A 16317-nucleotide genomic window follows, 5' to 3' on the forward strand; every position below is an offset into this window, starting at 1 on the left:
AAACGACCAAGAAATCCCCACCAAACATGTCATGCTCACATTTGGTACAAGCGTAATGCATACCTCTCTGGATGCAGGGTACGTAAAAGTAAACGTCAGACCATATATCCCGAACCCAAGACGGTGTTTCAAGTGTCAAAGGTTCGGACATGCTTCACAGGCATGCCGAGGCCAAACAACCTGTGCTAAATGCAGCTCAACTGATCATCAATCTGAAAACTGCACTTCTTCCCCACATTGTACTAACTGCAAAGGAGACCATCCAGCCTACTCGCGGTCTTGCCCATGCTGGAAAAAAGAAAAAGAATAGCACTAACTATCAAAGAAAAAATATCGTTCTTTGAAGCCCGAAAACGACTGTCGTACCTTCCGCGACGCAGTTATGCCGATGTGACGCAGGCGGGGCCAGCGTCACAGAGACTTCCGGAGTCCTCCGAGCCCACGCGCAGTGGTGCCGCAGTGACTCCTCCCGCCCCCGTGGTGGAAGCAGTCAGTACTGCTCCACCCTCTTCAACGGCTCTGCAGACACCAGTCCCGCAGGGTCCTAAAATCAAGCGAACTCCAAGGCCCGAGACACGTGTCTCGGCGCCAAACTCTCGGTCCTCCAGCGCCTCAGAGAGAGCAATGGAGGTCGAAACAAAAACCCCGGTGTCCTCGACACCGAAGGACAAGCGCTCCCTCGAGCGCGGTAAGAGGGACAAAATCCCAACAACAACTCAAAATAAGAAGGCGATAACCTAAGGGTTATCGCTCTGTTTGTATCTGCCTTCTTCAGATCCATGTCACCTAACATCTTTCTTATCTCCCATTCAATCGTTAATATCATTTTTTACCTTTCAATTTCATAATGGCTTTCACGATCCATTGGAATTGTAGAGGTCTCATGCATAACTTAAGTGACATAAAAGACCTGTTAATAAACTTCTCTCCTGTGGCCCTGTGCTTACAGGAAACCAACCTAGGCGAAAAACACAAGCACTTTTTAAAAGGTTTCACTGTTGTACGGCGCGACCGTAGTCAGGCGAACCGGCTGTCAGGTGGTGTAGCCATTGTTCTGCCAGTTGGTGTAGCAGCCAGAGAAATTCCCATTAACACTCACATAGAAGCCGTTGCTGTCACCGTTTTAGCTCACAAAACCATCACCATTTGTTCAATGTACATTCCGCCACATTCACATTTTACCGTAAGAGATCTAGAGATAATTTTAAAGCAGCTACCTGAACCATTTTTAATAGGTGGTGATTTTAATTCACATAACACGTTATGGGGTAGTAAAACTACTGACACCAGGGGCCAAACACTTGAAGATTTTATTCTAACCAACGACATATGCCTATTAAACTCTGGTGCGGCAACTTACTGTTGCCCAAGCACAGGAGCTATGAGTTGCCTAGATCTGTCACTGTGCTCTCCATCACTTTTTACAGATTTTGAATGGGATGTCGTTGACAACCCCAGCGTAGGCCAACGTACCCTTGACCAGTTTTGCTTCAGCGCCTGCGGCGTTTTCGCATTGATTAAGATTCGCATCCAAGAGCTAAGAATGCACTCGAAGACACTTTGTTGCGCTTGGTGTGTACCACACCCTATTTTGCGTTAATGTCAACACACGCTGTTAAGAAACAGTACTTGGAAGAGAGGCTGGCGGTGTGACTTTATAAAACGGGACGATGTAAACTGAGGTCCACCCGCCGTGGTTGCTCAGTGGCTATGGTGTTGGGCTGCTGAGCACGAGGTCGCGGGATCGAATCCCGGCCACGGCGGCCGCATTTCGATGGGGGCGAAATGCGAAAACACCCGTGTGCTTAGATTTAGGTGCACGTTAAAGAACCCCAGGTGGTCAAAATTTCCGGAGTCCTCCACTACGGCGTGCCTCATAATCAGAAAGTGGTTTTGGCACGTAAAACCCCAAATATTATTATTATTAAACTGAGGTCCGCGTCGCTAGAAAAATGCCCACTGCAATAACAATAATCACAAAACAAGCTCCACATCTCTGTACGTCACCTACCATTTGTGTAATGATGAAGGGTGGGGTAAATATTTGGTGTCAGTTGGTAATTTTTGTTTCACTGTTCCCATTGCAGTTTCAGGTCATGAAGACAGATGAAGACATGTTCTTCCGATACTATCGGATGAGTCCGAAGCAATTTGACGAACTGCACAGCATTGTCCGCAGTGACTTGAGGAGGAATTTTGTTTGCCGGGAGACTCTTTGCTCTGAAGAGAGACTTGCTATAACCCTCAGGTACTGTAGCACTTGTGACTGCAGTGACGCTCTCACACAACTTTTCAACTACTTTCTTCTTGTACACAGGTACCTATCCTCGGGAATGGCAATCAAGCAGATAGCACTCGCATTTCGAGTTGCGCCAGCAACATGTCGGCTTGTGATTCACAATGCCTGCAGAGTGATCTGGAAGCACTTGGAGCCGCTCTACCTGCCTGTATGTATTTCTCTCCTTATTCTGTTCCCGACTCTGGTTGTGGAACTTTAATAGGCGATGTAGCAAACTGTAATTTGCATGAAAGAGCCAAAAGGGCAAAAGCGAAGAGCATTGTAGTGGCTTAAATGAACTAATTCAGAAAGCAAGACCATTTTTAGCATCTGTAACTTCCAAACCATTCGCCCAAATATTCAGGTTTGCTCTTTTTTTTCCCATTTAGGAGCCAGGGCCTGTGCAATGGGAGGAATCTGCACAAGAATTCAGCAGGCGTTGGAACTTTCCTCATTGTGTAGGAGCAGTAGACGGAAAGCACGTCCAGATTACTGCACTACCAAATTCTGGAAGCATCGTTTTCAACTATAAGGTACTGTTCACTCCATAAGCTGAACCAGATGTCATAGATATACAAGGGGTGCTCATGCATGTCTAAGGTTCTCATTTTATTAGGGGACATTCTCCATTGTTTTGATGGCCATCGTGGATGCAAATTACAAGTTCATGATGGTAGATGTCGGTGCACCAGGCCGACAAAGTGACGGCGGAGTCTTCAAATCGTGCACATTTGGAAAAAAGCTCAACGATGGCATCGTGGCCCTACCAGCAGCAGCACGCCTTCCAAAAAGCCAGAAGGTTGCGCCGCATGGTTTTGTCGGGGACGAAGCATTCCAATTGAGGACAGATTTTTTGCGTCCATTCCCTGGCAAAGGCATGCTGCCAATCCAGAGGTTATTCAACTACCGGCTGAGCAGAGCAAGGTATTGAATGCCATTGTAAAAATATGGCATTGTTTTATTTGTGTTGGTGGAAAAAAAAAGACGAACTGAAGTGTTCTTGCACTGCTTTTCATGCCCAGCGATGGCTCAATATACTATCTTATGCTGTGATTGAGTGACAACGAAGCAAGAGAAAATTGTTTTCTGCAGTACATACTTCTCGTTCCGGCCTCTAAAAAACTAAGTTTTAAACACCTTTTCTTGATAGTGTGTTTTCTTTGTAATGATTCATGAGGCATTATAAACATAAGTCACCACATCGTATTTGTCTACGACCAATGCATAGTTTAAAAATGAATTCCTTTGGTCACGCTATTCCGGCATAAATAGCCCAATGGTGGCTTCGATACTACAGTTATACACAGGTCGCATGAGGCACAAGAAAACTGCAATATGGTCCCGTTTTTTTCATTCATTGTCACACTTTCTTTTGAGGCAGCATTATTTAGTGTTATGGTGAATTAAGGCAATGAAGCAGTGAATGCGGCACTTAAGTTGGGTGTGTATGCACCTTTGAAACAAGATTTAGCAAATGTTCTCTCATGTGATATTCTTTCAATTACTAATAGACGACGTGCACTCGAAGAAACTTCTTTGAAGTAAAATAACTTGTAATGCTATAGCACAGCTGCAAATAATCATGTTTTTACAAAATGTGGTACAGGCGCATCGTCGGACTTCAGACAACACGGAGCAAGAAACATTTAGGAGTGGAAACTCCGCTGTTTTCGGCGACCAGAAAAAGTCACAAGCCCGCGGAGCCGTTATCGTGCTGGCGGCCTGGACAGTAATTACCGCCCTTGAGAGCGCGCCGGAGCCGCCTGCCCAGCGCTGCATTTTTTTTGTCGCTGCAGCTTCTCGGACGCGCCGCATGGCGCCGCCACTGTATACAGCCCCGTCGGCGCATACAATTGTGACCTTATCTGGTCGCCCGCGCTCGCTCGCGCTGACGGTAGTTTCCCCTCCTAAATTTCTTACTCCGTGCTTCCGGGTCACATCCAACTTCGGTGGCCACTTCTACCCACGCCGCCATCCTCGTCCTCTGCTCCTTGAAATCCTTCCTTGTGCTGTCCCACAGTATGGGACGTTTCTTTATCGCGCCTATAAGTTTGTCGTTAAACTCCACGCGTGATGCTTTCGCCGACGTAGCCATGGTGCTGACCAGCGCACGCGCGCGAAGTGTTCAAGGGACGGCAAGAAACGGTGAGACGGCTGGCCACTCCCGCCGAAAACAGATGGAAGTGGCTCCGACAGGCACTTCCGGTAGAGTCAGACGCGTGCGCGCCGCGTCAAAATCTAGCCAGTCCTGATCGGCGGCGGCGGGCGTTTTTCTCGACGCCTGGCGTCAAATCGGCGCCGTGAGGCGAAAATCGCCTCAAAAACGCTCCATGTATTCCGGGCTTCATACAGCAGTCGTCGAATGTTCCATACTAATCGCTGGGACCCGCGTGTCTTCCACAACGTTCTACACCATTCGCGTCACACGATGAAATCAGATAACACAAGGTTCGGCGACAACAGACAGCGGATAGAAGCATCGATATCATTCCAGAAACTTCCGATGCATGCAGGCGCGTCCCGCGCTGTGCGATAACATTTGTTAGGCGGCGAAACGTGGTCGCCCGATAAGGACAAGTTCACGTGTCAATACCCCCTCTTAAAAAGCATCGACCCGATGCTGCAAACAAACGAATGTAATAAAGAAAATCACTCGCAGCAACGGAAACAACAAAAATAAGGAAGTTCGTCAGCGTCCGTAAAAGGATCTAAGACGCACCACGTGGACCACTTCAGATCGTGCGCGGCGCCGCTGTGAATGCGAAATACCGTCTGGCACGACCTTATAGTCCAGCGCGCTAATACGTCGGATGACCTTGTAGGGTCCCCCAAATAGCGTCGCAATAGTTTCTCAGTCCTCGTCGACGTATCCAAGGTCGCCGGGCTGGTACTCGACGAAGCGTCGTCGGAGGTTGTAGTGTCGGCTGTCGGTACGCTGCTGGTTCTTCATCCGTAGGCGGGCGAGCTGTCGAGCTTCTTCGGCGCGCTGGAGATAGGTAGCGACGTCAAGATTCTCCTCCTCAGTGACGTGCGACAGCATGGCGTTGGGCGTCGTCGTCGGGTTCCTGCCGTAAACCAGCTTAAACGGCGTGATCTGGGTTGTTTCTTGCACCGCCGTGTTGTAAGCGAATGTTACGTACGGCAGGACGGAATCCCAGGTCTTGTGTTCGACGTCGACGTACATTGCTAGCATGTCGGCGAGGGTCTTATTCAGACGCTCCGTAAGACCATTCGTCTGCGGCTGGTAGGCCGTTGTCCTCCTGTGCCTTGTCTGACTGTTGCAGAATGGGTTGGGTGAGCTCCGCCGTTACTCTGTCGGTGATTAGGACTTCTGGGGCGCCATGTCGCAGCGGGATGTTTTCGACAAATTCGCCACTTCGGTTGCGCTACCTTTTGGCAATGCTTTAGTTTCAGCGAAGCGGGTGAGGTAGTCCGTCGCCACGACGATCCACTTATTTCCGGTTGTTGACGTCGGAAAGGGTCCCAACAAGTCCATCCCGATCTGCTGGAATGGTCGGCGAGATGGCTCGATTGGCTGTAGTAATCCAGCTGGCCTTGTTGGTGGTGTCTTGCGTCGCTGAAAGTCTCGGCATGTTCTGACATAGCGGGCGACGTCGGTGGTTAGGCGCGGCCATAATACCTTTCCTAAAACCTATATACACATGATGTGGCAACACAATAAAATTGTTGGAAGTCAGGGCAGCGTATGTCGTCTCTGACTGTCCTTGTCCTTCACACTACATGTCGTTTTTACCCAACTCAAGCATGCTGAGTGTGCTTATTACAATGAAGGAATCCTGAAATGACAGAATTGTATTGGCCAGTTATGTGACTAAAGTCCACTCATACATATGTGCAGCAGCAAGGCGCAAATCTTCAATTTGCAAGTCTGTCCTGAGAATTATTTTTGCTACTGTTGAAGTTCTTTTTGTTCAATGGTTCCTTGCTACTTTCCTGAACTGCACCATCAAGGCTCTTCATCAGCAAAGCAGATAATAGTTATCTTGTGACGTTAATGACAATGATACTCGTGAGGCTAGACCTGATAGCAGGCTTAGGGGCATGCCACGCACAGCTTATATATATTTCATAGACAACTGCACTGTGGTGTCAATGTCTAGACAAGTCTGAAAAAGTGCTTGCATTGGAGCTGCGTAACAAGTATTAATTTAGTGTGAGCTAGCGTTTTCAGTATAGCAAGCCATATGCACGCAGTTTCCTCGGGAGATGATGTGCATTTCACACTTCTTTTTTATTTTTGTCAGTTTTGTTATGACGTGCCTGCATGGTTTGAAGTTAAATTCGAAGTATCCAGTGAAGATCAACAACCAGAGATCATACAAATGTGCAGACACGGGCCGAGAGTACGGTCGGGATCACACTGGGAAATTCAACACAATTGAAATGAACCAAACCAAAGGCTTGTACACAAGCTCTGCCTCGTCCCCTCGTTGGGCTCCGTGGTGGGCGGTCGGCGCTGTTGCCGAATCTTATATATTCTCATGGAAACTCCCTTCCCCAAACTTCCTGATCGCCCTCCGAAACGAGGGCGCACCGAAGATGTTTTTCAGTTTTTCGGACACCAAATCCAGAATTTTCCCCGGTTCCACGTCATTCACTCTGAAAAGCCAAACAAAGCAGGGCGAAACATATCACCATTCCTTGTCTCAAAGTCCTTGACTGATGTTTTTAGACCAGGTTACAAGGTGTCCAGGATGGCAAGCGGTAACCTCCTCTTGGAGCTCCGCGACCAGAAGCAATATGAGCAACTACAGAAACTAGTGTCATTCGGGGAGACCCACATAACAGTAACGCCACACCGTACAATGAACACCACCCGCGGTGTTCTTTCCGATGATGATCTGCTTGAGCTGACTGAAGCGGAGCTCCTGGAGGGCTTCAGTGAGCAAAATGTTATCAATGTTAGAAGAATAAAGATAAGGCGAGATGGTAAAGAGATTCAAACGAAGCACTTAATAATCACCTTTGGTTCAAGTGTCCTGCCCGAGTCAATCGAGGCCGGGTACATCAAGCTCCGCGTTAGGCCGTACGTGCCCAACCCACTCCGCTGTTTCAAGTGCCAGCGCTTCGGCCACAGTTCGCAGAGTTGCCGAGGCCGTCAAACTTGTGCTAAATGTAGTGCCCAAGAACACACCACTGAAACGTGTGAGAACGCTCCCCACTGTGTAAACTGTGATGGGGAGCACGCCGCGTACTCGCGGTCGTGCCCCTCCTGGAAGAAGGAAAAAGAAATAGTAACGATCAAAGTGAAAGAGAATATATCGTTCAAAGAGGCACGAAGGCGGGTAGCACACCTGCCAAAGAAAACCTTTGCCGAAGTGGCGCGTCAGGGGGCAGCGTCACAACGGCCTCCGGCGGCTGTCCGACCCTCAATCAGTGAGTCGGCAGCTAAGCCATCTGCCCCCGCGGCGGTTGCAGCTAGCGCTGCTCCATCAACCGAGGAGAGGGGACCACCGACCCCGAAGGTGGGCGCAGCCGAGGCTGCCTCAACCTCCCAGCTCCCTTCCAGCGCTGGCAACGGCCAGCGCAGCCAAATCCCCCAGGGAGCCCCATCGACCTCCGGGCTGGGGGGCGCAGGGGTTTTGCCTTCCGGGGCAGGACTCTCGCAGAAAACATCTCGCTCGCAAGAGCGCTTGTCCGGCGTCTCACAGGAGGCAATGGACACTACACCTGTCCTCAAGGCGCACCAAACGCCTAAGGAGCGCCGAGGTTCGCTCGAACGCTTCAGAAAGAGCAAAACCCCTATTACAGGGCCTCGAAAGGGTTCTGTAATCTAAGACATCCCTTCCCTTTCCGTAAACACAGCACAAATTTAATTTAAAATATGGATACACAAATCATTCAATGGAATGTCAGAGGTCTACTTAGGAATCTTGATGACGTTCAAGAACTCATCCATAAACACAATCCAAAAGTGCTGTGTTTACAGGAAACACACTTGAAATCAAAATACACAAACTTTCTTCCACAGTATGTCACATTTCGCAAAGATCGCGATGATGCTGTCGCATCATCGGGCGGTGTCGCAATTATAATTAAAAAAAGCATAGCCTGTCAACGTGTACAGCTACGAACGGCCCTTGAAGCAGTGGCGGTTCGGGCTATTCTGTTGAAGAAACTTATCACTATTTCCTCGCTTTATATTCCCCCACATTATAAACTAAGCAAACATGAATTTCAGTCCTTTATAGATGAATTGCCAGAACCCTGTGTTGTTCTTGGCGATTTCAATGCGCATAACTACCTGTGGGGCGACCCTCATATAGATGCGCGAGGACGTCTTGTCGAACAATTCCTTTTTTCTTCTGGTGCGTGTCTGTTGAATAAGAAGCAACACACATATTACTCTCTCGCAAACAGAACCTATTCTTCCATAGATCTTAGCATAGTCTCCCCGTCTGTAGTGCCTGAACTTGAATGGGAAGTTGCCGACAACCCTTACGGCAGCGACCACTTTCCTATACTGCTAAGATCACCTAAAGAAAATGAATATCCACCACATGCTCCTAGGTGGAATATTGACACAGCAGACTGGGAGAGGTTCCGAAACTTAACTAGTATATCATGGGACGACATGTCTTCTTTAGAAATCGATGCTGCTGTGGAGTACTTCACAACCTTTATAATAGATGCCGCATCTAAATGCATACGTGAATTAAGCGGCTCGGCATGCAAACGGCATGTCCCGTGGTGGAACACTGAATGCAGAATTGCACGTAGGAATCAGAACAAAGCCTGGGAGATGCTACGCGCTTCGCCCACTGCAGAAAATCTTGCCAACTTTAAAAAAGTAAAATCCCAAGGTAGGAGAACCCGCCGACAGGCCAGAAGAGAAAGCTGGCAAAAGTATCTATCGAGTATTAACTCGTTTAGGGATGAGGCCAAAGCCTGGAACAGAATTAATAGGATGAGAGGCAGGCAAACATACTCAGTCCCCCTGGTAAACACACAGGGCGATACACTGCAAGACCAGGCCAACTCACTTGGGGAGCACTTTGAGAGTGTATCAAGCTCAAATCATTATTCGCAATCCTTCCTAAAATATAAACAAATAGAAGAATGCAAGCCACTCATCAATAAATGGCGACAGAATGAACCGTACAATTGCCCTTTTAGTGCTGCCGAGTTGAAAGCTGCCTTGAGCGCATGCAAGAGTTCCGCACCAGGATCTGATAGAATCATGTATGAAATGCTCAAAAACTTACACAATGACACGCAACTTACACTACTCACACTTTTCAACACCATCTGGGATGCAGGGTACCTTCCAACCGCCTGGAAGGAAGCCATTGTAGTCCCTGTTTTGAAACAGGGCAAAGACCCTTCCTCAGTGGCAAGTTACCGCCCGATAGCCCTCACAAGTTGCATTTGTAAGGTGTTCGAAAAAATGATTAACCGGCGACTCATTCATTTCCTTGAACAGAGCAAAATCCTTGATCCCTATCAGTGCGGCTTCCGAGAAGGGCGCTCCACAACCGATCATCTCGTGCGTGTTGAAGGGAATATCCGGGACGCATTTATACATAAACAGTTCTTCCTATCGATATTTCTCGATATGGAAAAGGCGTATGACACCACGTGGCGTTACGGAATCTTAAGAGACCTGTCAGAAATGGGCATCCACGGTAATATGTTTAATATAATAAAAAGCTATCTGTCAAATCGTACCTTCCGGGTAAAAGTCGGCAATGCACTCTCACGTCCTTTTACGCAAGAAACGGGTGTACCCCAAGGAGGCGTGCTCAGCTGCACGCTCTTTATCGTGAAGATGAACACGCTTCGTTCTTCACTACCACCCGCCATCTTTTACTCTGTCTATGTAGACGACATTCAAATAGCTTTCAAATCTTGTAACCTCGCAGTCTGCGAGAGACAGGTACAGCATGGCCTGAACAAAGTGTCAATGTGGGCAGACAAGAATGGGTTTAAGATCAATCCTAACAAAAGCTCTTGTGTTCTTTTTACAAGAAAGAGAGGACTTATCCCAGATCCTTGCATAGAACTGCGTGGACAACAGATACCTGTAAACAAAGAACACAAATTTCTAGGTGTCATACTTGACTACAGACTCACCTTCGTCCCCCACATTAAACATTTAAAAGAAAAGTGTCTAAAAACAATGAACATAAACTTCTATCCCAGACTACGTGGGGTAGTGACAGGAAGTGCTTAATGAATCTCTATAAAAGCCTCATTCGATCACGACTAGACTATGGCGCCGTGATTTACCACTCTGCTGCCCCGAGTGCACTAAGGATGCTAGACCCAGTCCACCATCTAGGAATCCGACTGGCCACTGGCGCGTTCAGAACGAGTCCCATACAAAGTTTATATGCAGAATCAAATGAGTGGTCACTTCATCTGCAGAGAAAATACATCAGCCATACATATTTTCTGAAAGTCCACTCAAACCCCCAACATCCCTGTTTTAGTACCATTAATGACATGACATGTGCTACACTCTTTCACAATCGTCCGTCCGTAAGACAGCCTTTCTCGCTGCGTGTGAGGGAGCTTAGCGAAGAAATGCACGTTCCACTCCTCGAGCTTCGCCTAATGCATCCAGCCAAGCTGCTACCTCCTTGGGAGTGGCAGCTCATACAATGTGATATATCGTTCGTGGAAGTCACAAAGCATGCCCCAGAGATTGAAATCAAGATGCATTTCCGGGAACTCCAGCACAAATACTCCTGCACGGAGTTCTACACAGACGCATCAAAGTCACACGACGGGGTATCCTATGCAGCCGTCGGTCCATCCTTCTCGGAATCCGGCGTACTGCACCCGGAAACTAGTATCTTTACGGCTGAGGCCTACGCACTGCTGTCAGCCGTAAAGCATATAAATAAATCACAACTCCAGAAATCAATTATATATACGGACTCCCTCAGTGTTGTGAAGGCCTTGATGTCTTTCTGTAATCACAAAAATCCAGTATTTATTGAGCTCTACTCCGCACTGTGCAAAGCATATATATCTAACCAACATGTGATCATATGCTGGGTGCCTGGACATAGGGGCATCGAGGGAAACGTTCTAGCCGACCAGATGGCCACATCAATCTCATTGCATGCAGTTAATCCTACTGCTTCGGTCCCTGTCACAGACCTGAAGCCTTTCTTAAGAAGGAAACTACGAAGCCACTGGCAACGCATGTGGGACGAAGAAATAAATAATAAACTGCATGTAATAAAGCCACAATTAGGTTTCTGGCCTCTTGTAACAAAATGCCGCCGGACAGATGTGCTATTCTGCCGCCTAAGAATAGGACACACTTTTGGCACACATAACTTTTTACTCACGGGAAACGAGCCTCCAACCTGTGGTAGATGCGGGGAGAGGCTGACCGTCCTCCACGTCCTACTTGAGTGTCGGGAAGCCGAACCCGAAAGAAAAAAACATTTTCTCTTAGCATACAGGCACCACATCCCCCTTCATCCTGTTATGTTACTTGGTCCAGAACCACTCTTTGACACCAACGCCGTCTTAGGTTTTTTGAAAGATGTTGTGTTGCATGTTATTAGCCCCACATGTTCGTAGCGCTTCCTCTCTTCTGAGGATTTCGCTGCGATAATTATTTTGAATAAGCACATGCCTCTAGGCCCTTGTGGTTCAAGGGCTCTGGCGAGGCTGTAGTGCTGTAAGCAATTTAACGTCTCGCATATTTTAAACAATGCATCATTCTTTTACGATGGATTTTATTCTTCACAGTCTTCGTCATTAATCATCGCCATAATTTTATAGCACGTAGATTTTACGCACTGTACAGCGACTATTTTTAGGCCACTTTACAGCCATGTCACATCTTCCATAATACATCGTTAACACTACCATTTGTCATGGCGCTCTTTGGCCATACCTGGCCCTTGCGCCATAAAACACTACACATCATCATCTATCAGTATTCGAACAGTTTCCTTCAAAAAGGTGCTTTATACAGATGTGGAACCAGTGGCATCATTAGGGGTACATAAAATGTTCTGCAGATACATCTGCGTAGCGCTCGCAACTGCTGTAGAAATACTTGCCCACCAGGGCCAACTGTGCTAGCGAATAGTGCGGGATTAGCATAAATTTGTGCTTTAATTTTGTCATGGCAGCTCTATAATACAACACATTATACTGAGACTATGTTCTTCGTCTAGTGGCCTACTATTTCTGGCTCATTCTCAGATTCCTCTCCCTTCTATATTCATCCTTCCGAGTTGCTTCGGTGAACTTCACTTTAAAATGCGGATAATCTAGTGTTGTATATACCTGTGCAGCTACATGTGCGATCTGCAACAAACTTGGCCCTGCATACACTATGCGTACACATATTGCTACAGGCCTTTTAGTGTGGTCAAAGTTCGTATTTCTTTAGTCTATGTGTCTGCTTATTTCTGTAACGTTAATCTGGAGATTAGTTTGCCAAAAATATTTGCTGTTCACTTATTAAGTTTTTTTTCAAATGAAAAAAGAAATTGCAAGCTCATGCTTCGCTGTCTGTTAGTACAAAATAAACATGTAAATGTACGTTTCCATGTAATATGCCTAATTGGGAGTTGTGTGATGCACTGGTCACATTGGACACTTAAAAAAACAACTAAACAATTACTCACTAGCTACAGAGGAAACTCCCGGCTGAGCAAGCTACGAGGATGAAACTGCTTCACGACTCGAAACCAGAGTGCAGGGGGCCATCGCAGCAGGCCACTGCCCTGGGTGCCAATGTCTAGGGTTCCACGCCACTGCGCAGACACTGCACACATCTGACACCAACCCATCATGTTAGAAAGGCCTACTAAATTAGCCTTCTGCCTGTATTATTGAGTGCTTTTTGTAGGCGCCTGTTCATCTTGAACTTTTTCTACTTATGGCATTGTTTTCCACTCTGAAAGCAGCTTCTGTAACGAATGTAGTGCAGTAATGAATGCAGTGATTTGTAAAGAAAGAACAGATGAATGCGTGAATCAATACATTATGAAAAAAGACTGCTGTTCGCTGTTTTGGTACTGAAGAGTCGCAGAGGTTAAGCATGACTGAAAATATTAGAGCCGAATGGCCTGTTCCCATGCAAGAGCCACACCGGACTTGTGATCAGCTCAAATTATTAAAAAAATGTCTATGGAAGTGCCCTTGCAAGCTGGGCAGAAAATCAATAGCAAGTCCTATGCGGCACCTATTCATTCTTTTTAGGATGTCAGGGCATCAATACTCTATCACGAGGACTCGAGCAGCTGGTGAACTGTAAGGCAAGCTTTGACTGAATAAAGACCATGCTGTTTTGTAACTGGTTTCAACTTAGCAAGCCCCCGCAGGGGCGTCTGCGTCAGCAGGCGTTTGGTGCGTTGCGACACCACGGACCCGAGCACACGAGGGTTGGACCCTCCCGCGTGTAGCCGTGCGCGGCTTAGCCGTGTCTGGGGAAAAGGGGATCCTGGGGGTTGAGCCGATGCTGGGTGTTCGGACCTTTAAGGCCCCCCGGCGGAGGCAACACACCTCTTCGGCCTCGGCTTCACATAGACGGCACCTCCAGACTGACCCACCTGGAGCACATCGGCAGTCGCCTTTTCCTGTCTCTCCCTCTTCGAATCTTCGTCTTTATCTCCCACTTTTTGACCTTTCCTGTCTCCTTCTCTCTTCTTATTACTTCTTTTCTCCTGGCGGCAAGGGTTAACCCTGTGTGGCTATCCAACCTTGGGTACACCATATTCGGTTATAGTGACGGCGTACGACTGGCGTCGTGCAGACTTGCATGCAAGCTCTGCCGCGTCCCCTTGTTGGGCTCCGTGGTGGGCGGTCGGCGCTGTTGCCGAATTTTTATATATTTCATGGAAACTTCTTTCCCTTCCCTTGCTGATCGCCCTCAGAAACGAGGGCGCACCGAAGATGTCTTCAAGTTTTTTGGACGCCAAACCCAGAATTTTCCCCGCTTCCACGTTATTCATTCCGAAAAGCCAAACAAAGCAGTGCGAAACATTTCTCCATTCCTTGTTTCAAAGTCCCTCAATGATGTTTTTGGTCCAGGATACAAGGTGTCGAGAATGGTAAGCGGCGACCTCCTCTTGGAGCTCCGCGATGTAAAAGAATATGAGAAACTACCGCAACTAGTGTCATTTGGGGAGACCCCCATAACAGTAAGCCCTCACCGTACAATGAACACCACCCGTGGTGTTGTGTCAGATGATGATTTGCTTGAGCTGACTGAAGCAGAACTCCTGGAGGGCTTCAGCGAACAAAATGTGATCAACGTCAGAAGAATTAAGATCAGGCGGGATGGTAAAGAGATTCAGACGAAGCACCTAATAATTACTTTTGGATCAAGTATCTTGCCCGAGTCAATCGAGGCCGGGTACATCAAGCTCCGCGTTAGGCCGTACGTGCCAAACCCACTGCGTTGTTTCAAATGCCAACGCTTCGGTCACAGCTCGCAGAGCTGCCGAGGCCGCCAAACTTGTGCCAAATGTAGTGCCCAAGAACACACCTCTGAAACATGCGAAAACGCTCCACACTGCGTGAACTGTGATGGCGAGCACGCCGCGTAATCGCGGTCGTGCCCGTCTTGGAAAAAAGAAAAAGAAATAGTTACAATCAAGGTTAAAGAAAACATATCTTTCAAGGAGGCACGCAGGCGGGTTGCATACCTACCTAAGGCTAGCTTTGCCGAAGTGGCGCGTCAGGGGGCAGCGTCACAACGGCCTCCGGCGGCTGTCCGACCCACAAGCCGTGAGTCGGCAGCAACGCCATCTGCCCCCGCGGCGGTTGCAGCTAGCGCTGCTCCGTCAACACAGCAGACGGGGCCACCGACCCCGAAGGTGGGCGCAGCCGAGGCTGCCCCAACCTCCCCAGCCCCTTCCAGCGCTGGCAACGGCCGGCGCAGCCAAATTCCCCAGGGAGCCCCATCGACCTCCGGGCTGGTGGGCGCAGGGGTCTTGCCCTCCAAGGCGGGACCCTCGCTGGTAATTTCCCGCTCGCAAGAGCACGTGTCCGGCGGCTCACAAGAGGCAATGGACACTACACCTATCCCCAAGGCGCACCAAGCGCCTAAGGAGCGGCGAGGCTCACTCGAACGCTCCAGAAAGGGCAGAACCCCTGTTACAGGGCCTCGAAAGAGCTCTGTAACCTAAGGCATCACCTGTTTCCATACACACAGCACTTTTAAGCTTCAATATGGATACACAAATTATTCAATGGAACGTTAGAGGTCTTCTTAGGAACCTTGATGACGTGCAAGAGCTTATCCAAAAACACAATCCAAAAGTGCTGTGTCTACAGGAAACACACTTAAAACCACAACACACTAACTTTCTCCGACCTTATGTTAAGTTCCGCAAAGACCGCGATGATGCTGTCGTATCATCAGGCGGTGTTGCCATTTTTATTCATAAAAGTATTTCCTGTCAACTTTTACAGCTACAAACGCCTCTCGAAGCAGTGGCGGTTCGAGCTGTACTCCTAAACAAACTCATTACCATTAGCTCTCTTTACATACCCCCACATTACAAATTAACGAAGCATGAGTTCCAATCCTTTATAGATCAATTGCCAGAACCTTATGTTGTTCTTGGCGATTTCAATGCACACAGCTCTCTATGGGGCGACTCTCGTGTAGATGCGCGAGGTCGTCTTATTGAACAGTTCCTTTTTTCTTCTGGTGCGTGCCTTCTGAATAACAAGAATCCCACATATTACTGTCTTGCAAACAACACCTTTTCTTCAATTGATCTGAGCATAGTTTCCCCGTCCATACTGCCTGAACTCGAATGGGAAGTTACGAATAATCCTTACGGAAGCGACCATTTCCCCATACTATTAAGAACACTTAAAGAAGACGAATATCCACCACAGGCTCCTAGGAGGAAGATTGAGACAGCAGACTGGGAGAAATTCCGAAACTTAACTAGTATATCATGGGATGACATGTCCTCGTTAGGAATTGATGCTGCTGTGGAGTATGTTACAGCGTTCATAATAGATGCCGCATCTAAATGCATATCTGAAGGAAGTGGTTTGGCATGCAGACGGCGTGTCCCGTG

General features: G+C 47.9%; 1 long non-coding RNA gene across 1 annotated transcript; it reads left to right on the plus strand.

The window, feature by feature from the left end:
- The first annotated feature begins 2050 nt into the window (after positions 1-2050).
- Positions 2051-2788, plus strand: LOC142563638 (uncharacterized). The gene is made up of 3 exons (XR_012824365.1): positions 2051-2248; positions 2318-2447; positions 2668-2788. It is a non-coding gene; the product is annotated as an uncharacterized LOC142563638 (long non-coding RNA).
- The last annotated feature ends 13529 nt before the right edge of the window (positions 2789-16317 follow it).

This window comes from Dermacentor variabilis, chromosome 11, assembly GCF_050947875.1.
Source record: "Dermacentor variabilis isolate Ectoservices chromosome 11, ASM5094787v1, whole genome shotgun sequence".
Lineage (NCBI taxonomy): Eukaryota > Metazoa > Arthropoda > Arachnida > Ixodida > Ixodidae > Dermacentor > Dermacentor variabilis.